General features: G+C 41.3%; 1 long non-coding RNA gene across 5 annotated transcripts in view; it reads left to right on the plus strand.

Moving 5' to 3' along the window:
- The first annotated feature begins 1732 nt into the window (after positions 1 to 1732).
- LOC148393965 (uncharacterized) overlaps positions 1733 to 25988 on the plus strand; it is a 71088-nt gene continuing 46832 nt past the window's right edge. For 2 of the 5 annotated variants that reach the window (XR_015859884.1, XR_015859885.1), the window contains exon 1: positions 1733 to 1989. This is a non-coding gene — a long non-coding RNA (uncharacterized LOC148393965). The remainder of the gene's footprint in view (positions 1990 to 25988) is intronic. The other 3 variants (XR_015859882.1, XR_015859886.1, XR_015859883.1) reach the window with 3 other exon arrangements.

The raw sequence follows: 25988 nt of genomic DNA on the forward strand, positions 1-25988 counted from the left end.
ACACACGCACGCACACGAACGTGCACGAGCATGTATTCACAAAGGAGCCTTACAAATGAAGGTCTTTTGTTTAGCAGACAGGGTCATATATATTTGCTGTGTGCTGATAACACGTTGAGTGAAAATCTAAGCTTACTTTTTTAGTGCTTTTTCTATGCCCGACTCCATGTGAATGAATCCAATTATGACCCACATTAAATACTGTTTGAATGAATATTGTTGGAAGGCTTGTTTTTATGTAGTTTTTGGAAAAAAAAAAAAAAAAAAATCCTCACCTGGGCTTTGAACACTCTCTCTTTTTCCTCTCTCGCTGTGTCATTGTGTGCGAGCTTGAAGGGATCGTTTTTATCTTGATCACCCACAGCAACACATTAACCTCTCCTCTCTTATCTCTGCACTGGTCATTAGTGGCAAAACCCTCAACGTCCTATTGACAAGAGACACACAAACTCTCCTCCGTCAGTGTGTGTGGTGTGAGTTATCGCGGGTGACATGCGGTTTGAGATCTGCTGAGCTAGTGATCGAAACCGATAACATTATTTGTGTGTGTAGCACTAATATTTCTTGTTGAATGCGATGTGCTTTTTTTTATTTGCCGTTTGAAGTGGAAACAATTCTTTTCATACCACGGCCGTCCATAAGATTTATGTCTGTTCATTTATTTACAGTTGGATGATATTATTGATGCTTCTTGCAAAGTACTCAGGAGCATCCCTGAACTGATGCTCGGCTATTTCTGCTTGTGTTTGTGTGTGCACGTGATGGTGGGGGGGATGATGCCTATTCAAGAGGCGGTGGCGGCGACATTATTTGGCATAAGTGTGGAATTTAAAAAAAAAAAAGGCTGCTACCTGCCTGTGTGTTTTGAATGTGTGGTGACTATCACACTCCAATAACATGATATCACAAAATTGGATGAATTTACTGCATCAAGTGTTAAAACCCAATTTTATCATTTAGTATTTTATGCTGTTTACACTTTTTATGTTATTAATTGTCTTTATTTTGGTAGGTCAAACCTGTGCTTCCAATCCGAAAATATTTTGCAGAGGTCACTTTTGACTCACCTGTATAACTCAATATAATAAAGACCGAGCAAAAACAGGAGGGGGGGGGAGGACATGAAGCAGCTGAGCCTTGCAGTTTATTGGCTCGTACATTTACATGTTGAGCAGTTTATAAAAACATTTTACACAAATCTGTGAGTGGGTGGCGACCAGTCCTGGGTGTTGTCTGTCTCTCGTCCAAAGTGATCGGCTCCAGCACACCTGTGACATTGATGAGGATAGGCAGTTTGAAAAAATTGATGGAAAGAACATATGTTTTGACAAAAAAACGTTTTTTCAAGGGGAAACATTTCATTTGGAATAATCTGTAATAAAAACTATTTATTTATGATAGTTCTGTGGAAAGTGGTGCTATGAAAATACTCCCTACAAAAAATAATTCAATCGTTTTGAATAATGTGATTCTTTTTTTGCTTTTATTATACTAAGTGCAGGAAAAAAATTCAATTTTAAGTCTGACGATTTATAAAGTAATAGTGATACCCTAGTGTTGCACTTGCGATTATTTTTGTTCTAATCTTATTTACGATAAACAATGCGATCTTGATTTGATTGTTTAGAAAATCGGGCCCGCGGGCCAAATCCAGGCCGTGTCTTAATTTAGACCGGCCCGAAGCATCGTGGCATAAAATCAATAATATGCGGCCCGCTTGTGGAGACCTGCGCCGCGGAGCGCACCATAGAAATAAAACGCGTACAAACGCGAACGCACACGTAAGCGATCGCTCATGATCGGGTGCGCGCACGTTTCCCCTGTCCCTATCGAGTTCACGCGCACACAAGTTTCCGTTTGCAAGATAATCAGTGACACAGACACTTCCTCATTCAAATGTCCGCACGCCAAAGACTAAAGCGACGCTAAAATCAGAGACGTTGCAAGTGACGCTGCACAGGAAAAGGCCAAATAACCCACGGACGACTGGTAAGAGCTTATCTACTCACTACTAATGCTAAAAAAATCACTGCAAGTCTTCGTCACCCACTCACAATGATCGCAAACAACAACAAAACGATGGATCATTATTTTGTGACCATGAAGTATTTTGTTGTGTATAAAGTTACAATACAACCTGTCAATATATGTATTTTATATAGTTTGTTTAACAAATACAAGTATTGAAAAATTCATTCAACTTTCATAAAATTTATGATTATTTTCATTTTTAATTAACCTATTAATGTAATTGGCAATAGATTTTCTCATTTGCAATATCAACCTATCTGCAGACAGCAAAGGTTAATGTTATATATTTAAGTTTGTCATTTTGCATCTATTAGAAAGACTATGAAGTCATGCAAGGAATAACCAGCAGAGGCGCTGTTGACCCTCTCCGAACAGAAAGCACATGCACTGTGGGAAGTTGAGCTCCGTCCACACTGCGGTTTTCACACATTGGCGACTTTCCACTGAAGTGTGGCCGAGTGTTGGTGCTAGTGACACTCTAGTAAGGTTAAAAGAATAATTGCAGCTCTATTTACCCTCCAAACAGCCTCTCCTCATGCACATAATTACCGTCCACGTGCACACATGGGACACACAGCAAAATGATTGAGCCGCAGCCCCTCGACTGAAAGCGTTGAGAGCCAGAGACTAATATTTAGGTAGTAGCAGTCATGTGTTTGGGTGAACCGTCCTCTTGTGCTGCTCTTCAACGCAAAGCACTGTTAACCAGCGCCACTCACCCTGAGAGCGCCACGGCCCGCAATGACCCGGCCTATTGTGGTGCACTGTGGGTGTGTGCGCCGATGTGTGTGTGGACAATATACAGTATAGGGTGCCGTTTTGGCATGACTATAATAACCATATACAATTTGCAGTCCCTTTACAATCATAATAATAGTTCTGATAGAATTAAATTGCAGTTATTTAGCATGAAGGCTAGAAGCCTCTCTTCAACCAAAATGTCACAGTGAAAAATGTATTTGTTGTATTATTGATTTTTGTATTATTTTACTGAGGCAAAGTGACTGCTGTTGAGGTGATGGCTTGTGAAAAGTTTTGCTGAGCACTTTGGAATGATTGTCTATTATTGTCTGATATTTTCTGATTTGTGATATATGCTATTATTGCATTACATTCATTCTTTTATATATTACTATGTATGTATTTTTCTTATCTGTGTGTATAATTTTAACCCCCTTGTCCCATTTGATTATTTAGTCATTTAGTCTAATACGATGGATTCCACAAGTTTGTTAAAATGTATACCACAAATGAAAGAGGTGATAAGGTAAATAGATGTAAAAAACATTAGAGGCAATCATGTAGAGATTTAAGGTCCAAATATTTAATGTATTTAATAAAATTTTCAATACACATTTATGCCAATTTACCAAAAGGCAGCAAGACTGTTGATTCCATCCCCGCGGGCTCTGCAGTACCGGTGTTCAGACATTGGTGGCGTTGCTACTGCATTGTGATGAGTGGCCTCTCATACAGTGGGGCATTACATTAGAAGACATTATCTAAATACTCAACAAACTTAAATTGAATTTAGGCCTCTTCTCCGCGTTTTCCTCCTTCATCCGACCCCTCCCTCAAATGGAGGATCGCATTCTCTCCTGATTGTTGATGTGAATCCTCAGCTGCTTAAATCCAATCTGTCTCAATTTGACCTTTTTTTTTTTCTTCAAGAATCTGATACTGGCTCTAGAGCTGAACAGATGTACAGTACGTGCATATTTGACACACACACATGTGACCTCAGCCCCCTGTACTCCCCCCCCCGTCTCCACAGTAGGGGTAACAGCATTTCCCCATTTGTTGCAGAATAGACCAATTAGTGTGGAGCAACGGAGCAGGAACCGGCGTGAATGTGTCATTGATTAGCAGCGTTTTGACTAATCACCACATCTCATAAACTAGGGGCCACCGATGTCAGCTGGAGCCCGAAAATCTCAGCGTGCACGCCCCTACCCATTCCTTCACACCAAACCCCCCCATTCCTCGCCCCAATCTACGACGCTTCTCTCTTTTCCTTGCTTCCTTCCTCCCCCCCTTCCTCCTTCCTACTCAATTCCTTCCTTCCTCTCGTCTACGCTCTTACTTTTTTTTCCCCCTCCACCCCATGGAGGTTTGGTGCCCCCAGCCCGTACCCTCCTTCCAGCAATACAAGGGCTGGATTAGTGTTGATTTTATTCTTTTTATCTTTCTTTTGACTTTATTATCTTGTACTGTTGCTTATGTGTCAAAAAAAAAGATAGAAAAAAGTTGTATCAGTCACTAAAATAGAGTTAAAATGCTTTATAGTCAAGTTGCTTGGATATTTTTTCCAATCGGGGCCATTTTTTTTTTTTATCTGACCGTATATCAACCCAACATTAATTTCAAATATAACAATTTTAAGGTTCAACTCTCAAATTGTTTCCAAGACCAGATCATAATAAGTGTATTGAATCGAATAGCTGCTCAAATGATTGATGTATTTATATGTAAAAGGAATGCATACTCTTGGAGACTTTGGTTTGCTCAAAACAAAAGAGGGACGAAACTTTAAAAACAATTGGCAATAATGTGTGAAGCAGAGCAGTTTTAAATTATCTACCACAATGGACATGATGAGAAATAAATATAGTATGAGCTTAAAGGCACAGGGGTGCCTAATATGTTGTCAGGTGCTCATATTATTTTGCATCATAAAACGAAACACAAATAATAATGTACTTCAGATATTGTTTAGGTTTTGCTATATTTAATCAATCTAGTTTTGGTTTTATCCCACCTAACACTGTCTTAGTTCCTCATAGTGTGATAGCATATTTGAATGAACCCCCTCCTCACCTTGTTGGCTGAGAAACAAATAAGAAGATGCGTCTTTTTTTTTTCTCGCTCCTTCTCATTCATCTCACCTCTCCGCTTTTAAATAAGAGGAAATTAAATTAGCGCTTTTGGAGACCCGCGTGTTGTGTAATGGGTATTAGTTATCATATTAATTAGCATCTGTTTGACACCGTGTGCGGCGGCCAGCTGGGAGCGTGATGGAGGACATGCAGCGCGCACGTTAAGCGTGTGTGCGTGTTTCGAGGCCGGGCGAGGGAGACTGGCAGTGTTTGATTTGTTGTGTTGCTAATGTGACACTGATTATACAGGTCATGGTGAAAGGGAGGTTGACAGACGCTCACACTGTTGCTGTCATAGCACATGCAAATGCTGTCAAAGTATACGTTCATTTGTATATGCATGCATTCCACTGCAAACATATACTTCTATAGGCTGAAAAAAATTAATTGGTAAATGTTTTTATTGCTGCATGAAAGGGCTGGAATTGAAAATAGGCATATTTGTGGAAAAGCACGTCTTTAGCTTAATGATGTTTGCAGAAAAAAATATGTCATTTTTTTCAAAAGCTACCTAAGTGGGTTGTAGATGAAAATTTAAATTGGGGGAAAAAAAAGCTGGGTGATATCTTTTGGTGAGAATAACGTCTATATATGTTTATGGATATAAATGTTTGGGTTTAATACCACAGGTTGAAAACACGTCAATAAAAAAAGCTGTGTAACAAAATAAGCAACTTGAAGTTTACGACTTGCTTAAAAGAAAAAAAAATAGTAGAGAAATCATAAAAATGGAAAGCGCCCATCCAAGTCGATGCAAATACTGAACACACGTTTTTAATTTCAAAACAAAAACACATTCACACGTCAGAGTGGGCATGAGGTTTGTGCATAAACGTTACTGCTTAAAAAGATTGCAGTAGACATAAAATACAACAATATAACTTTTAGTGAAAAAATAAAACGTGTATCTAAAAATAGGCAATGATAATAATAAGATGACAGGTGAGGTAGGAATTTAGATTTCAAAAGGGAAGAAAAATTATGAAGAAAATTCTTTTCTCTTTTATTGTGGACTTTAGTAAAAGCTGAATAAAAATAGACAGAATGGGAGTTTTGAAAATAGAAAAACAAAAAAGCACAAAGCTATGCAGTTTTTATACGGATTAAAATTTTCGGTCTGGAAAAAAAAAATACTGCCTAAACTTGACTTCTGTCGAAATGGCAAAATCAAAATTTGCGAGCTAGGTGACGTTTTAAATAAATTAAAATTGCTGCCTAAATGGGCTCGGTGTTTCTCTTTCGGCAAAGCAAGATAATAAAACATGAGCTTCTGGAATCTGTTGCCATGGAGAGAAGAGGTTAGTGAATTTGACCTAAGCTATCATGCTAGCTTTGCTCCCACAGCTGTAATTTCAAATGAGTGAGCGAGAGAGGGGCGTGGGGGGGGAAGTGTTTCTCGCTGAATTGATTTGTCCCTATGTTTATGAGTAGGTAAGTGCACTGATGCTGAAACGGAGGGTTGTTTTCATGCAGTGACTCTTTTGTATGTATTGTGTTTATCTAGGCCAATGTTGACGTCGCCAGTTACTGTAGCTCTTTTTCTCCCAGTGGGGGGTTCCTCTTTTTTTTTTTGCACCCCTGTCCATGCGCGGCTGTAATTTGGCCGCAGGTAAAAGCATGAAAGACATGTGGAAGACGCGTGATCACGCTGCTAGGCGGCGGTGGCACAACCACAGGACCACCAAAAAAAGCAAAAAAAAAAACAAGTTATACTTTTGCAACAATGTCATCAACATGATTAGGCCTAATATTGCAAAGGTAGCGTTGTAGGGGGTCAATTATGATTGCTTGTTAAGGATTTAGTGGTTATATCACAGAGAACGTGGGTGGAATTTATGGGCTGTCTTAATTTGAGTTTGCTGCCGCCCGCGACCCCCGTGGGGTCAAGCGGTACAGAAAACGGATGGATGGTTAGTTTGCCGCTTCAACAAGCTTCTATTGAAATCAAATGATGGATGCCTTGAGATGGATTCTGTTCCTCGTATCTCAAATCATCTTTTAATGTTCTAACTTAATTAATTAAAGTATTTTTATGGGTTTTTTTTCTCCCCCACTGATGGTGTAGGGCAGGGGTGGGCAAACTTTTTGACTGGCGGGCTGAATTTGGTTCTAAATTTTGACCGGGGGGCCGAACCAGGAGCAGATGGGTGTAGTGTTTGTGTGACGTAATAGAAATGACATGTAAAGGTCATTGCATAAAAGGTTTTAGTAGATAGTAAAGCATGGATAGTCAAAAGGAAAGCCCACAAAAATCACAGTTGTTTATAAAGGTGTGCAAATTTGTCACTCTATACAACAAACGTGGGGAAAAAAAACAATATTTACATTAAACCTTCTGAAAAGGATTCATTGCTGATTTAATCGGTGAGAAGAGGAGCTTGCCTGCTGGCAACCTCAATTTTATTGACAAATGTGGACAAAATGTTGGAACACCTCCGGTAATGAAACAAAAACTTACAGAGGTCACAAAAATAACTGTTGGCGTAAAATAGACCTTTTCTACAAGTTTTTCCATTCTTGAGGTACATATAGATGTTATGTGACGTACTTTTATCACTATATAGTTATAGAAGTGCTATTTGAAAAATATTGCTGTGTGAATCCGTCCACCTTTGTGAACCATATGGAAAATGACTAGACATTGATTTGTCTGACTTTTCAGGGTAATTTGTCAGCTTTGCCACCGAGTGGGTGTAAATGTGTCAATCACCGCTTTGACAGGGCCTCCAATTGCTCGTCATGTTGCCCGGCAGCCGCCCGAGCGGATGCGTGGACCTCGAGGGGTCAAAATCTGCCCACCCCCCACCGTATACGCTAGCTGAGACGTGGCTCCGTTGGAGGTCAGTCGGAGGGGCTGATCCAATTCCTGTGTGTTGGGGTGTCGCACAATGATGTGCTCACCTCTGTCACGTACAGGTCAGGAAAATTGGATAGAGGCTCACAACAATGTGGCGGAAGGTGTGGGGGGGTTAACCTGAGAGGTAACCTGTGTGTGTGTGAGAGGGCATCCATGTATAATGCATGGAGACACCAAGCAAGGTTGTGTCCATCCTTTCTTCACTTGTCACAATGTACCGGACACCCAGTTGACCCTTGAAGGCCCCTTTAGGGAGGTACTGAGGGGGTGACTTTGTCCTAGAAGACCTCCGTATGCATTGTTGCCTCGCTTCTTCTTCTTTTTATGAACCGTACCGTGTTGTACAGTCGATTTCTCCGCTGCCGTCATCAGGGACACGTCTCACCTTCGTGCCAATGAGGTTTGTTTGTGTTAGGTACTCCTATGTGGCCTTGTCCTTAGTGTGCGGTATATACTAATGCAAATCCATTAAAAGCTATTTTTCCTGCTTTACCTTCACTCGACGCACCTGACGACGAACACGTCGGTGCTGTACGTTCAAGAGTGTAAAGAATTGTGGCCATTTATGGTGGTTCCTCAGCAAAGGTCACAAGGTTAATTAACAAGTAGGGAAGCTGCACCAATGGATGTGATGGAATAAGCACAAGAAAGCGGAAAAAAAAAAATATTATGCAAAATATTGCAATTGAGCGCTTTGCCAGAAAGGTCATTTGGAATTCAATTGAAAGAAGGAACATTTTGAATTTTTATTTTTTCTTATTTATTTTTATTTTTCATTTTAATTGAATGTAGACAACAGAAACAAACGATCAAATTAATCTGTGATTGGCTGGCAACCGGTTCAGGGTGTCCCCCGGCCAACCGCGACCCTCGTGGGGACTAAGCGGTTCAGAAAATGGATGGACGGATATACATAAAAGGTAAATAGGAAAAATAAATGAAAACAGGATGGGCAAATTGCTTCTTGAGGACTAAGTAAATACTATCTTGCACCTTTGTGGCCAATATTGCCTAGAAACTGCTGCATGGTGAACATGTTCACTCGATGAACCCCAACTCTGTCATCAATGTCGTGTCACTGATGTCAAGCCTGTGTGTGCGGCACACTATTGGCTGCTCTGATTAGCTGCGAGGTGTACCTCCAAGGTTAGATCTCTTCAATCTGAATGTTTTACTCTTTTCTGGCCCAGAGGCTCATATATAATATGTTTGTGTGTGGGTGGGTGTCTTTGAGTGTAGGCGAATCTAATGGGAACTACCATCTGTTGATGATGGTCAGGAGACCGTTGGTCGTGCCTTGTCACTGGCAGCTGTGTGTGTGTTTGCATATCCACGTGTGTGTGTGTGTGTGTGTGTCTATTCTGGCCCATAACAAGTTGTTACAAAACACTCAGCAACGGGAGTTATTTTTGGGCATTCGTGGTCCCACACTGCAGGATTTTATTCTCTTGAGAATTGAGTCGGATTTAGTGCAAATATTTGAACCCTGTTGAGAGACAGACATATTTGAAATATTCATTTTCTGGTTAAATGTGACATTTAGCCAGGTTTGTGGACCATCTTGCTCCTCCACGCCACATTGTGGCAAGTTTAAGTTGACTGAATGAAAAATTTATGATTAAAAATGGAATTCATTAAGGGCATTTATTTTGTGTGGAGGAATATTGCCCATATTTAAAATAGTTAATTATTTATAATAATTCTAATAATTTTTTGTCATACATCTGGTAAGGAGGTATGTGGTCCTATGTCCCTCCCCCACAATAAAAAAATAAATAAAAAAATGTGGCCACTCCAGCCCATTACTGGTCTAACTTGGGATGCTCTGCTTTTTTGGTTGGCAATAGAATCCAAATGATCTTAGCAGTTAAGGTTTTAATATGCATGAGTTAACATCCATCAAAATGAATGTGAAAACTGAATCTAAATGTACCATTTATTACTCTCCTTTGGTCTCATCAGTTCTCCTAAAGAGCACACTCTCAGTTTGGTACAGTTTGGTAGCCTCTCCACGATCAACAAGACATTCAAGGATATTCACCACTTGAAATATTATCCTCGGAATTGTAAGAAAACTTGCAAAAGTTTTTTTATTTTTTCAAAGTACAAAATTAATGGTCACAGCCAAGGCTGGAGAGATGTGGAGAAGGACAAATGCCACCATCCAACAAGAACCATTTTCGGAATGGAATAACATTTGCACATTCACATTTTTTGGCTTTCCTATCTGAGGCAACGTTGTGAGAGCGCTTTCTAATAATTTAACCATTTCTTAACTAACTAAGGTCATCCCAAAATTGTAAACAGCTTGAAATATGATGCATTGCTGACACAATAATGATCGGGGGGATTTTTTTATTTTTTTTCCTCTCTTGACTCTTAAGCCCCCCCCACTACTGCGCCCACTCCCCTTTTCCAATCCCAAGGGCAAGCCAGTGGCTGACAGCTTTGTTTGTGTTCTTCACTAAGTGATTTTTAATCAACTTGTCTGTGTGAGTCCTCCCGAGGGCCCGAGCGTTTAAAAGACAAGCAGGCCTGCTGTCCCCGGGCAGCCTGAGGATTCATATACATTCATTATTTTTTCATATATTTTTCAAAATGATCCATCAGACTATCCAAGTCATCACCAAGGCCCCTGTGGGTTCTTAAACCAACATGGTCTCCGTATAGTTCAGTCGCTGGCGTCATCTATTCACTTATATATATGAGACTTCATTACTTATTTAATTCATTTATTATATTAATGGAAAGCATAAATTGTGTTTTTTAAATAATTTAGTAGGATTTAATGTAAAACAATACGCTGTATTGGGATGTTTATTGAAAAAGCTGGATTTCTTCTCATTTTATTATATTTGTGTGCATTTATTTCACTTTTTGATGAGTCTATTTTCACTTCGGCATGCTCAGAATGTAACTCGAAATAATGAATATTAAAAAACAGTGCCTTGTGGTTAGATTTAAAAGTTATGCCTTTGTTTTTTTTGTTCTTTGTCCTTGCCAACGAGTAGGTAGTTCAAGCTTTATTGACGTAGTATAAAAGAAAAATGATATTTAAGCGTCTCATTGAAGATGAGGGAGTTTACCGCTGGCCCGAGACGAAAATCGAAAGCTTTCGGGGTCAGGGACAACATAAGTATGCTCTGTTCATCTCACTTTTACCTCTTCCAACAGGAACATTGGTGAAGTTGAGTGGTATTTAATTAAATTTAAATGTATTTTTTCCACTTCCTTGAAAGACTTCACTTTGCTTTGGAGGACAATGTAGCGGGTAAGAGCTTGTATTGCTGACTCTTTTCTTAGCTTTAGCTTTACCTCCCGTTACCGATCAAAGCCACCTTGGAACAGAGCAAAGCAATCATAATACTTTTACAAAGTATTGTTGCATATCCATTGTTTGCTGCAGAGTAATTAAATTAGGCCAAATACAAGTACAGTTAATAAATTGTAGCATGTATTGCCATACAGCTGCCCTAAATGAACAGAATAAACAAATCATTTTGTGATTCTGTAATTCACTAGGATGAAGGCAATGACAAGATTTTAAAGTGACTTCTCATTCTTAACCACGTTTTATTAAAAAATACAAAAACACAGCATTTCTTGAATAAGAAGTCACTTTACAGTTATCCAATTGCTTTTCTGAATGGAAAAAGTAGTTTGAGTGACTTTTGCATGATCCATTTGTGATGCTCACAATGTCCAGGGGGGATTTTTTATTTTATTTTTTTTAATTTCCAAAACTATTAAATAAGTACCTGTGTACTGACCTTTGATTTTTCAGTCAGAGGTCAGATCAAGCTGATGCCTTTGTTATTCTTGAATCTTAATCCTGCATTGTACAATAATGTATTGTACATTGTATTTCTTCCTTTAAATGACATTTGATGATTTATTATTTGAAGGCATTGTAGCAGTACTTAACTTCATTTGCACATATGAAAGTTAAGTTCGTTCATGGGTGACTTACATTTTCCGTCCAGTTTGTGATAGGGACAAATTGTTGATTTATTTCAGTTATGTTAGCTAATATAGCCTTTTTATTTATTAAATATTCATTCAATCATTGTCCGAAGCGCTTATCCTCATGAGGGTGAGCTGGGGTGTTTTTTTTATTATTATTATTATATAAATCACAATAGAGGTGGACCAGTTAGTTGAAACAGCATGTTGCAAAATATACGATGCCGACTAAATTATGACGGATTGTCGTCTGGTAAAGATGTTAAACCCGTCGTGCTCCTTATTATGGGATGGGATTAGTCTACAGATGATGTGTATTATTATATTATTTACATGTTAAATCCCAGACAGCGCGCCAGCGTCTACTCAACCTTATCAAAACAATCCAGCGTGTATACAGGTAGAACAAAGACGTGTGGCTTAATGTGAGACGTACACGTGATGCAGGATTAGTCTATTTTTGCTTTATGATTAGCTGAGTGTCACAACTGTATCAGGAAGACAATTGAAGGGACATTTATGGATTTATCCATCTCAGTTCTGAGCGAGTCAAGGTCTCCAGCCTCCTGAGAAATGGGCGCTCAAGCGACCAGTGCATTTTTATTGTTAAACAACCTTCAGGGTGGATGGCGACTACGACCATTATTACCCACCAGGCTGTTCACCACGTGCACGAAAATGAGGACTGAGCCATGACGGACAGAAAGAGAGCGTTCTGAATCTCTGTCACGCTTACGTTAATTATTTAGGTTTGCAAAAGGGGTGAAAATGTCTGATAAGGTTTTCATGGGAATTCAAGATGAAGACATTTTGGAAATATTCCAAATTCTATGCGAATTGGGGGAAAAAAATAACATATTCATCAGGCCTTACCAATATGGATTTTTTTAATATTTGGTGAAACTTATAATAATCAATTCATCATTATTTAAAAAAATAGATGTATGAAATTACATTTCTTTTCGTAAATTCCCACTATTTTACAACCCTCAATGTAGTTTAGAAAACAGTCAGTGTTTCAGCTCTGAGTGCAAAAGGAGATCAGATATGAAGTTATAAAATGTTTTCACATACTAAATGTTTGCAGGCTTGCGAGAAAAGATAGGAATGTCATTTAGTTATAACCCGCAAAGTTGTCTTTTGTATTTCTCAAATTTAGGTGTGATAGAAGTGAGCGTAGCCATTTTTTTTTTTTTTTTTTTAAAGAAGGCATCTGCAGACTATGGCACGGGATAAAGTGAATGCATTCAGCATCTTGCTCGTTTCTCGCCGTCTTATGTCCCAAGCTTCGTCTGTCTCCGGCTCTTCCAGAAGCAGCTGCGGAGGCTGGGAGATAACTCTTAACTTTGTTTTGACACTTTTGATTAAGGACCATTGAAGGAACACCTGTATGGCGGGCGGGAACAATGCGGCGAGCCCATAGAGAGATTGATTTTGTGCATTAGAGAAGCAGCCTTTGTCTAAAGCCACGAGGCCCTTTGTTATGCTAACCAGCCGTGGAAGATTTCCAATTCAATTTCACCTGAACGCTGGTCAGCCGCGCGCTCCATTGTATGGCGTCCCCCGGGCCCGGTACCCCACCTCCATCCACCCCTCGCTCCCCTGTCGTCTTTCAAACTGCAATTCAGCTGCCGAGAGGTGTACGAGTGTGTGCGTGGCTTAGATTGACAGGCAACCGGATACCGTTGCCACAACATCGGCGCCATCCCGTCCTTGTGTGCGCAGCGGGGCCGCAGAGAGGATGGCAGCGAAACGAAATGAGATGATATTAATTATCCTAATCCCGATAGTCCTCTCTGGAGCCCCCCTGCCTGGCATCTCAGGAGAGGACCCTGTACGGTCAGACAGAGAATGTCAGGCAAGTGAAAGGAAAAGACGATAAATTCAGTGGAGAATTTGGAACAAAAAAAAAAAACGCTGCCTATACTGAATAAAGTCAAGCTATTGTTTGGCCTTTCACGGTTACTTTGATTTGCCTTCCGTCCCCTGTGTACCACTTTACTCCCACTGGAAAAATCTTCTCGGAGACAGTTTTTGCTATCTCAATTTACTTAATGAATGTCACGTCTTCTTTCTGAATCGCTGAGGATCTCCTCTAAGCTCTCGTGAGGAAGTATTATGAGAATTTCATGTCATCATTGCAGAGGCATACAGCAAAAACATTCCATGATAGAAATATTAAATATTTTCAATCTTTTGAATATTTTTTACAGATGAGAATATGCAAACAGCAAAACGATTTTTGAAGCATTATAAGAAGTCCTCACGGTTGATGGCAAAAAATGACCGCGGTCATCTTCTTCGGTTGCCATTTGTTCTTTCTCCATTTGTTTGCACACCGGATGGGAGAAGCCAGCAAAACTAATATGTGAGAGACACCAAACACACTAGTAACGATAAATGAAGACCAAATACTGTTTAAAATGCCATCACATATCGCGAAAAAAAAAAAAAAATCGGAAAATTTTAGTTGACCTCTGTCGCTCGTTCCTTTATACTTATCGAGAACATTTATTAATTGTCATATTCAAATGAATAATATGTAGTTGCTTGTTTTGGCACTTTGTGAAAATACAAAATATTTTGGGGGTAAAACTAATCAGTTTAATCACATTGGTGTTTTCACTACATGCAATTGCAGTGAATCAGAAGATGGAGACGGAAAAGTTTGTGTGAATTATATTGCATACAATAAATTATGTTCTTGACATTGGCTTGAAAACATTTTCCAAGAGCCTTGAACCTCTGTGTCAGAGCGTAATACGACGATCAACTCAAGAAATGTCTAGCTCAACTCATTTTTTTGCAGCTTTGGTCGAGTGTGGACTCGGGCTATACAATTCCTTGTTCTTTCTCTATTTCTATCAGAGGTTTCGAAATATCAGGTCTATATGATCTCTTAAAAAAATCAGATAAAACTATAGGAGCTCTTTTTAATTGAATATCCCTCCTGAAGAGCGGCAGATAATTGAACCAGAGGAGCAAAGGCTGCTAACATGAATGAACCTGGATTACACAGAGATTTGCATTAAGATCAACTTTGTATGCAGGTGACGTTGCGCAATCGCCTCCAGCTTTGCGTTAAGGAAAAATTTATTAACTTCATTATGTTGATGGGTTCTTAATATTCAGTGTTTGATGACATGAGTCTTCATATTATAGATTGGTAAACAACATAAAAATTCCAGCGGCTTTTTTCCTTCCTCGCAGCGCCGACTGCGGGTCTCGTTGTCCTTGTCGCATTAATTGGTTTGTCATTTAGCAGCGCGTTTGCACGCTCGTTTTGCATCGTGATCATTCTTTGTGCCGTAATGCGGCACATCGACACAAAGTCCTAATCCTGGCCTCAAGTGCAGGGTGCGGTATATTTAGAGTACGCTCGATTGTGTAGCTTATTATTGAATCTCAGCGATTCAATTATGATGCGCTTTAGTGCCGTTTGGTTTGGGGCTGAGAACGAGGAGTGGACTAGAAATTGTTTCACGCGGTTATTCTGCATTTCTTGTTCTTTGAGGACTTGCTCTGATGAGATGAGACCCCCGCAGGCACTGAAAAGTGATACCCTAAAACATAATGGAGAAAATATACATGCAAGACTTTCTCACTTACTTAAATTTTCTCAACTTGTGTCATCCCAGGCAGACCACAATGGTGTGAATAGTTACCGACCTAAAACGATATCTTAAACAGAGTCGTAGAAAAGGAGCCCCCTTTGTCGTTATCTGTAAAAGCTTTTATTCCTTGCTGACACAGAATAGGGGAACAAGGTCATTAGAGAAATTTTCCAGCGGAGAGTCGAGACTTTAACGGAAATACACAAAGTGGAAGAAAACGTGCACACAGGTTTAATGTAAAATGCCAATAGCTCCAAAACAACAAAACAAACGGGAATAGAGGAACAAAAGTACTTCCACAAAACCACCTTTCAGAGCCGGAGCTTAAGAAAAAAATGGTTGACGTGCCCAAAGAGCCAATGATTGCGATAGCAGTAACTGAAAACTTCGCCAATGACGGTAAGGTCAAACTATGAAATTGAGGTGAAGTTTTTATGATTGCGTATGAAGTCTATTTGCCAGGGTTTTGCATGGTACAAAAATACACTCAAACGTGGTGAGTTTTTTTGGCCAAATAGAAAAGTATAAGATTAGTGAACCGCAAATATCCGGAGTTTTGTCGCACGTACCTCCAAATTTTGATTTTTCATCTGCGAAATGATAAACAGCACTCAATATTTGGATGCTTTTCATTGGACGGCAGCGATATCATCCCCCTCTAGCCCATAGCCCCCCCCTCCCCTACACACTCTCAATAGGCTTGCGAAGTGTGAAGTACATTTTTGTTCTCGTGTTTTTTTATACCAATTTTAATTCCACAGCTGCATATCTGAGAAGCAGGATTTTCTTGGTTGGCTTCCCAAAACATTTCCTTTCTCTCTATGGTAGCCCCCCCCCACCCCCCACTTCTATCCTCCCTCACCCATTCCATTGCCTTCTCCTTACCCCTGCAATCCCTAACCTCTATCCCGCCTCTCTACCCCATCACTGCCACCCTTCCCTTCCGTTGCCGGGGGGGCTGATTATTTTCATGGATACGCCGCCATCCGCTGCCAGATCTTACCAGCCCGAGCCTTCTTCTCTACGAACCTCCCCTCCCCGCCTCCCCCGCCTCCACATCGCCGCATACCTCCGCTTAGAATAACCAATCTGATGATGTGACAGTTTCTTTCTCCCCGTAGAAAATCTGCCGCTAACCCTTTTTCACTCTCCCTCTCGTGCTTTTTTTTTTCTTCCCGGATTCCAGCGTTGTTTGACATGTTATGGAAGGGTTTCAGCTTGCCACCTCCGCAATCCTCATTCTATCCCAGGGAAGCGGTTTGGCATGGGAATCTTTAATACTTGGCAGAGGATGCTGAAGGAGGTGGTGATAGAGGGATGGCAACTGGGGGATGATTTAAAATTATTTTTGTCAAAACACACTCCCTGTCTGTCGAGCTGTTCTAGTTGTAGCATCATCTTTGATGTATTCGAACATGTTTTTCACAAAAAAATGCAAAATTACGCCAAAGCAAAGTACACGGGTCTAAGTTTTTTGACACGAAACAAAGGTTGGCTATTTGATCTTTTCAGGAGGCCATTGCCATAGCACTCACAAGGAGGAGAACGTTTGTGACGTGGAGTCTTGCGCTGTAGGACTTTGTGCCTAATTTTAATCCCTGTATTTTTTGTGTTTACCTCTAAGATGCCAGTCAGAAGTTCTAGACGCAGTTTATAGTGCAATTAAAGGTGAAGGTCGACAAACTTTTGCTTGGTTCTCTAATGTAAAAGGACTCATATAGCCTAGCTGAATGCTAACAGAGTACAATGCCTAACTCCATCAGCTAATGTCGGGCTAACAATTAGCATCTATGTTACGATTTTGTTACCCTTCAAACAACCGGGAACACAAATAGGACCATATACCAAGACTCGTGTGCGTATATTCTTTATCCTCAGTAGATCACTTCTAATCTTACTGCCATACTGAGAAGTTGAGAGAGGAGTTGAGCCCCAGTACAGGATATCCGTATTTCTGCCTTATGCTGCCTCCAGGTGGCCACTGTTGGCCTTTCTATTTTGTTTTAGACTTTTCCATTTGACATGAATTGAAACAATTTGTAGTATTCCTCCATATCTGATTAAAAAAAAATCCTCTTTGAGTTTTCTGTGCTTTTTGTTTCTGCAATGTATGCATGAACGTAGCCACTTGAGAGGATTCAATTGGAGCTATCACTTGAAGTTGCGTAGTGTAAATCCAGTCGCATGCGGCCTCATGCCAATCACACATCAACTCATCGCTTTGCCCAGCGGTGTGACGGTGGTCATTAAGTCGTCCATTGTCATCACCCGTCATCAGCGTCATTGTCACGCAATCATACAGTTGGGATTTGCCAATTAAAATTCGCTGCTGTTTAGTTTGAATCTGGGAGTCTTGGAGGAGGTTAATCAACACTCTCTTGTTTCATTGTCTCTCTTAATATGTGGGCCAAAAGTGGCCGTATTTTTTTTTTCTTTTAATTTAGTTGATATTTGATCAGACTTGCAGCAAGATCTTTCCCACTCCTTGATGACTGAGGTCATTATGCAGATATGTCATTGCATTGTTCACAAATGTCTACTTGGATCATATATGAACATTGCGTGCTCAAACTGATAGATCAGCAGATTATCTCTTAAATAAAAGTCATGTCCAATTTTAGGTTGCGCATGTGAAAAATGGTGCAACCTAATAAGTGTAAAATAAATAAAAATAAATAAATAAAAATAAATATGCATGTCCATCATAATGCCACAATAAAAATGAATAACCTGAAAATACAACAGGCTCTATTGCAGATGGACACGAATGGTCTCCAAGTGCAACTTTACGACCACCTTCCATAAGAAGAGTGCATTTATAATAGCAAAGTGCTTTAATGCCTTTCAATTAACTCTTTCAATTTCACTAAGCTCTCTACAGTCAACCAACCTTTCTATGTACACATTTAAGTGAGGTCACGCTGTTTCTTTAAGAAGTCACACATCAATCAAGAACCTTCAAAAGAATATTTCCATTAACAAATCGAAGTAAATAACTTGACATCTTAATAGGGATATCTGAATGTGCTTTAGTACTTTTTCAGTAGCAGTAATAACAGTAAAAAAAAATTCCGATTAAAAATATAATTTGAGTCAGAGAGCTATATATAACACAGTAGTCCTCCACGATCCGGACAAAATTTGAAACGGTACATAAGGCATTACCATGCATACGCCGTGGCCAATATTAACATGTATGGCAGAGTAGATAGTCCCATCCACAGCGAGCTGTAACAATGTGAGGCTCCTTCTCAGCATGCAGAGCAGCCATTCCCTCCCCAAACTCCCCCCTAGTGTGAGGCGGAGCAGGCAGAGCTGTCATTGTTTAACGCCTCCCCTGATTAGTTTACTCTCGCCTGATTAGAAATTAATTAAAATGATGACACAGATCCCACGATGGGGTAGTGTTGATGGTGTTGGGGGGGTGATGGTGGAATAAATGTAAAATAACTGACGGACAAGGAGGGTAAATTTAGAAAAAAAACACAGGGGGGGGGTGATGGTAACTTCCACCGGGAAGGGAGTGCAGGGGTGACTCCAGGAGGTTTTCGATGGGGGTGTGGAGTAAGCAGGGCTAAGTGTTTTGGGACTGGGGGTGGCAAACAGGACTTAATGAGTGACTCTTGTCGCAATCAGAACATCATTTCCTCATGCATTCTAATGAGCCGGAGAGGAGATGGGCTCCGTCTCTTTAATTTATTCAATATATTTTGCATATTCACCGTGTTTATTTAATAACATGGTGGTGGTAGTTTAGTGAGTGGCAGGGAGGGGTGTGTGTGTGTGTGGGGGGGGGGGGGTTATTAATCAACAGCCTTCATCACATCACGCTGCAAATATTCCAGAATGACTTTTCTCATGTCACATCTCCTCAGGACACCATCTCTTCCTTGCTTCATTGCATCCGCACACACGGAGAAGTGCAACAAATCGGAACAATAGCTGCGGCAGTATTACGCCGAGGCCCCGATAGCAATCGCACTTGTGCAAATATGAGGCTCCTAAACAAGGCTAACACGTACGTCGCCTACGCATGGATGAGCCGGTAATTCTTTCTACTAATAACGCTCCCCCCGGTACCTTGTTATCCCATCGCATCACGTTTGCTCCTCCCTCCCTGGTCAAGAATACTCGCTTGTAATTCAAAAACAAATATTGGTGCAAGGTTTTGGAAACAATTATGTTTAAATAGTGAAAATGTGTCAGATTGGAGTATGTGTATGTAACGTATAGGTGCTTTAGATTTTTTTCGTTTTTCTTTGAAAACTAGTTTGCAGCAAACCTAGTTTGGTGTGGCCCAACTCTAACATTCCAAATGAGGGCAGAGATGCGAGCTGCTCAATGTTCCCACCTTCCTCAAATGTCAGGGTGATTACAGTTGTTATGAGATTACATTTAAAGAGGTCAAATCTTTTTTTTGTACAATAATGTGATATGTCCTCCCCCTATACTCGAAACAGGTTATTCTGATTAACATCGTGTTTGTTCAAGTTGTGTTATACCCAACACCAACCAAAGTATACATCAGCGATCACTTTTAACAAAACAACCCAACTTCAATGTAGCTGACATTACTATTTTCAATTATTATTATCTAAAAAAAAAAACATCCAGGCGAAAATTATCCCACGGCTTCCGTAAAAGTTTGCAATCCAACATCATTTGCATTCAAGTGGTTGTATTTGTTTTCAAGCTTTTTTAATATTGCATAAAAATAAGAGATGAAGTAGGGGGGAGACGATTAGTATTAATTTGTGAAAAAAAATGTGAATTTGACCATATTCGGCACACAGCGACATAAAGATTCTCCCAAGGTGTCTATCACATATCAGTTTACTATTGTCACATCTCCTAGTTTTCTTTCTCTCCTTATCCATGTTGTAATATAATCAAAGTATTGTGTGTGTGCAGGAGTTTTTCTTGTGTGTGTGTGAAGAAGGGGCGATGCAGAGCCCTGTGAGTTTCCCATAGTGATGAGGGCCCGTCGTTCTCCTGGTAACCTAATTGGCATGTGTTTCCTGGCAGGTCTTATTATGGCCTCCTCCTAATCACTGTCCCCATGCAGCCCCTAACAAGAGGCAGCTACAGTGCGGCCGCCACCGTCGCACTGAAGGAGCTCGTCTTTTGTTGTTTTATTTCTTTCTCCTTTTCTTCCTTCTCCTCCGCCTCCTCATCCTCCTGGACAGACAGCCTGATTATACAGTACAGGAGCGCCTATGAATGTTTATATATTTTTGTATGTATATATATTTTTTTCTGACAGTGTTAGACTGACTCTCGTTTACTGCCTGACTGTGTGTAGACCTTAATTGGGAAATGCTTTAAATAATTTCTAATTACAACAAGTGCGACAATAATTGGCGGGATAATCTGTGGATTAATTAGCTGGGTAGTGTGTGTGTGTTTGGTCAGCATGCATGTGGGTCATTTTGTCTGTTTGTGTGTGTGTGGGGAGGGGGTCTCTGTGTTTGTGTGCACCCCCCCAACCAACACCCCCCACTCCCGCCAACTGCAGACACACACACTGACAACACACTCGGCAAGGGCTGCTGAATGGAGGCCAGGTTGTGCAGCTTGCTAATGGAATCCTGCCCACTCGAGGAGGTCTGTCAAGGAGGGAGGCCAAGACAGAAGCAGCTTTGTTGGACAAGTTTTTTTCATGGGTGGCCCCCACCCTCCAACCTCCCTGAGACCCCCCTCATTTGTATCACAGCGGGCAACCCCCCCAGAAAAAAACACCCATCGTATTTAACAGCTAACCTCACCTCGCCTAACCGTCCCATCCCCAGCCAGCCCTTCTTTTCTTTCTTTGGCTAAATGACACATTTTATTTTCTTTGACCCCAATGCGCTCCCAAGCCAGAGCGCCGCTCCCTCCCCACTTCCCTTTCTCTTTTTTTTCCACCACTCTCTCCGCTTCACCCTCTTGTGCCCTGCTCCACCTTTCCCTCCTCCCGTCTTCCTGTCGTGGAGAGGGCTAGCTACGGCGCCCTGCCTCTTGAGTGGGGTACTTCCACCTGGTCCACCCTCTAATTACTGCACTCTTCCCTCTTGGGAATACAGTAAAAAAGGAAGAAATAGAGGAGAGAGTGTGTGTGGGGGGGGGGGGGGCACTTGTTGCACCAAGCATTGCATTTTGCTCTGAATTACCACAACTTCCCCCTTGTTCAATTACACACGAAGAAAGTTCAAGGTCGGTATTATACTTGCTGGGTATTACTTTTTCCGTTTATCTTTTTCTGTTTTTTTACCTTGCTCACACGATGTGCAGCATTCCCCTCCTCCCCGCACCATCGCTTCTCCTTCGGCCTCGGTGACAGATGGCTGTCAAGGGCGTCCAAATTGGAAGCAGGAAGCAAGTAAACAAACGAGGCCCAGATCAATATGGCATCTTAATTGAACAGTGACACAAACATGATGCCGCCGCCTGCTAACCAACCTCTTTTTGTTCTTTTTTTTTTTCAAGGCTTCACAAAGCCTTAACGTTCTGGGCACTTCATTAGGTACACCTGCAGATTCTTGCTAAAAGAAAAAAATGGCTGCCTAAAGCTGGTTGTGGATTAGTGAGATACATTAATTTACAAAATGTGTTGAATTGTATCATACTATAGGTGCTGATATTTTACTTAATTTAGTTCTCGGCATTCTAAAATGAAAGGCCTTACTTATTTAATATATTTAACAGTCGTTTTTTGAATTTTTTGGTTCAAACATGATGCAGTGAATTTGGATAAAAATTGAGAAACTAAGAAATTTGAAATTTACAGTTGGGCAGAAACACTATCAAGGAGTGGCCTGTTCACCTTCAGATGTTGCTTTAAATTTTGCATTGAGCACATCTAAAAAGACAGAATTTAGTAATCCATCGTAAGATTATGCTGGTGTCCCTAATGTTGCGCTCTTTGCTCCATTCTCGCAGCATGACAGCTGCAGATGGAGAATTTGGGGGTCTCACCTGGGTGTGCAGCCCCAGTCTGACATTTACTGGGCCAGGACAAGGACATAGCATCTCCCGTCTCCCTCCCAGTTAATCAGACTGGTGTGAAAGGCAGGCTGATAAGGCCATTGTCTGGCTGACAATGTCTTGGTGATAGGCCCGCAGTGGCCAACTGGATGGCGCATCAAACCGTCCCGTACGTGCACCCCCACCGCAGCCCTCTCCCCTCACCCCCAAACACTTTTCTCAAAGCTCGCTTCCCAGTGCCCCCGCTGTTGCCTTTGCCTCCCACCGCCCCCTCGCTATCCTCTCCTGACCTCGCTCCTTGGCTCCGCTCTTCTTCGGGCCTCCATTGAGCGTCCGCAGGGCCACCAGAGGGAACTCATTAGTGCTCTGCTCCCAGGTTAATTGGCTTGCCGCAAGAAAAGGAGCCGGGACCGAGACATGAATGAGAAGAACACCCACTCTGTGGGCGAAGAAAAGGAAATCGACCCGTGCGCTTCTCACGCTGGCAGCTCCTCTAAACAGTGATGCAGCTGCTGTCAGGCCAGATGTGAACCCAAACGACTGATTAACGCCGCGAGCTGCGCTAACTCCGTGTATGGAAGGGGGGAGAGGCCTTGGCCCCTATTGTTGGCGCTATCTATCGTGGCGCCGCGCAACAAATCTGCAGGGCGCTCGGGTTGACAGGTCCATATTTCCCCCGAAGAAAAGAAACACGATAACCATCGGGCTGAACTGAAAAGTGTTATCCGTAAGCTATCGCAGTGCGGATAGGGCCCGGATTGGTGCGCAGTGAAGCCATCTGAAGGAAGTGACTCTTGAGGAGCATGTTGGAGCACCGGTGCTTGTGACAATGCCAGGAGGCCCGCAAGTGCACTCTAAGCGCTGTCGGGTCTTTAATTAACCACGCCGCTTCCTGTCACCTCCGACCCCCCGGCACATGGCGGCCGGCAGATGACCAGTCGGACCTTTTCGCCACACTAGAATGTCAAGGCCTGACCTTCACCAATGTCGTTCTGTGTGTTAGCAGGGCACTTCCTGGCTCATGCTAGATGACCATTTTGGATTCGGAACGGTTTGATACTGCCTCAAAGAACACAGAATATTCTGTGAGAAAAGGATTTTGTCAAATATTTTGTCATTCAGTAACTGCAAATGTTCTTTAACATCTGTGGAAAAAAATGTGAATATTATATTTATATATAATAATATATTTTGTATTTTTCTTTATTTACCCCTCCATGTGTTATGGAATGTTCATTAGTGGAGATGATGACAAGACATTTTCACTCCGAGACGTAACAAAAAAAAAAAAAACATCCTCCAAAGTGAAAGCGTAGTAGCACATATTAATTTAGTTTTTATGTCTGCTGCCGACTTCCTGGTTCACGGAGTGTCATGTGAGACTGTACCATTTTTAATTTAAGAGTTTACTTACTAACTTGAGCTGGACTGGACATAAGATAGGAATGTACCATTCATTATTTTATTTCGACAAACTCATTGGCCTCACAATATCTTCATTTCTTCTCCCTGGAGCCAGTTTCCGAGAAAAGCTGGCCTTGTTTGTACTAGAACTATTTTCCATCCTTTCTTCTTCTGCAGTGAATCCTTTTTTTTGTCGTCTTTTCTCCCCCGGTGAGATGATAAGAGGATCAGTGTTTGGCGCTGTGCTCGTATATTCGTACGAGAGGGCCTGAGACTCCTCACTCGGGCCTCACCTGACACACTGACGACGAGGATTATACCAACGCGGTAACTGTTTGCCCCGCCTTACTCCTCCTCCTCATCTCCTCCTCTTGGCTCGGGTTCTGGCTTAGTTCCTTGTTGGACCATTACTCCCTTGTAACCGCCATTCTCTCTCGTGCACTCTCTCTCTCTCTCAACACACACACACATGCTAAGCACCCCCACCTGCCTCATGCCCCTTGTCTTTTCAAATGGGAGAAAGCAAAAGATGGAAAAAGGAGGGGAGGGAGGCATCTGCATAGATTTGCCGCCATTGTGTGTCAATCATTTTCTGTGTGTGTGTGTTTGTGCGTACGCTTACCCACTAATGATAATACAGTAAGATGCTGAGAAGCACAGAGTGGGCTGGAGAGGTTCTGGTCCATGGGCTCAGCAGTTTTTTGCAGTAATAGTACAGTAAGAAGACCTTCAATAATCCACTGGGGAGGAGAGAGGTTCTCTTCCTGGTCCGTTACTAAAAGTTGTCTCTGGAGCATTAGAAATTTTAATTCTAATCATTTTTCTTTTGTCTTTGATTCATAATTAATAGCCCAACCTAGCCGTGTAAAGAAATACATTTTAAATTAAAGTCTGGACATCTCGGCTTTTTCATGTTCAGGTGAGATCAACCACATTGTGAACCGGCAGGAGGTCCAGGGTGTGATTCACTTGAGGTCAGGTGGACCAGACCCAGTTTCATGATTGCCATGTGACGTCAGTGCAACAGGTTGAGGTGTCATTGAGGTCACATGAGGTGGCTTTCTTTGGTTCTGCTACAATCAAAAAGTTGCATCAGAAGATCCTTTGCTGGAGGCCAGACAGAATTCCTCTTGTCGTTGAAATTCCCGAGTAATCAATGTCATTTGTAAAGCTCTCGTCATTCCTCAGACTCATAAAGCATTGTTATGCTAATTGTACGTCGAAATTTATGTTGGTTAGATAGTCAAACACAGCTAGAGTATATACCGTATTTGCCGGTGTACAGGTCGACTCGGTGTATAAGTCGACCCCCTAAAATTCGACGGAAATTTACGATTTTATGATATATCCTTTGTATAAGTCGAGCTCAATTGTTGCATTATATTAAACTTCAAAATTCAATATGCGAAATTTATTGACGAAATGTGTTCAAATTCCGGGAGGCCGTGCGCATGCGGCTGTTTATAAGCACCGCGGAGGAGATCGCGGCCGGCGAGCTCGCGCACGCCACCCGGCACCAACGGGAGGCCGGTGTTGTGCTCGATTTGGTTCCCCCGTGAGATTTTGTTCCCCCTGCCGCGGGAGCGCGCACGCCTTGTTTGGAAAGCGAAAAACCGATCCCGTACGGCGTCGTACGGCGTCAGCACTATGTTGTTTTCAATAAAAACATGAAGAATTCACGTTTGCGTCAGTCAATTTTAATTTTTATAAAGGATTATTCTCATTTGATGTCTTTAAATTCATCCGCGTTCTGCCATTGAAGCGGGGTGCATTCAAAGACCAGTCGTAAAGACGGAACACTCACTCACTTCACCAAAAAGCAACGATATAATTACGTGAGCTCTTTGCATAAACCTCGATGCAAAGAAACTCCTCCTTTTGGGTACCGTTACATGCTACAAGGAGTATATATTACAAAGGAGACTTTATTCTTAATTGTAATCATCATTCATCCATCCATTTCATTACTCAGGTATTTTCAAAGCGAATTAATATTGTTGCATTTATTAATTTGCTTTAAAATGACAGCGCAATATAATTAAAAGCTGACACTCTAGCAATGTCAAACGTTTTCATTGAAGAAAAAGCCACACACGTTTTGTGATCAAATCTTTCATAACGACAATGATTTGAGTGAATTGATTTGAATGAATAATTGAGAAGAAATTTCAGTTCTGAAGGCTCCTTTTGTCCCAAGCAAAGTGAAAGGTGGTGGGATAAAAATTGTAACAGAAACGCTATAAAAAATGTCAAGGCGTGAATATTTGTGCCCCCCTCCCA

This window comes from Syngnathus floridae, chromosome 8 (assembly GCF_059516105.1).
Source record: "Syngnathus floridae isolate MCC-2025c chromosome 8, RoL_Sflo_1.0, whole genome shotgun sequence".
NCBI classification, from domain to species: domain Eukaryota; kingdom Metazoa; phylum Chordata; class Actinopteri; order Syngnathiformes; family Syngnathidae; genus Syngnathus; species Syngnathus floridae.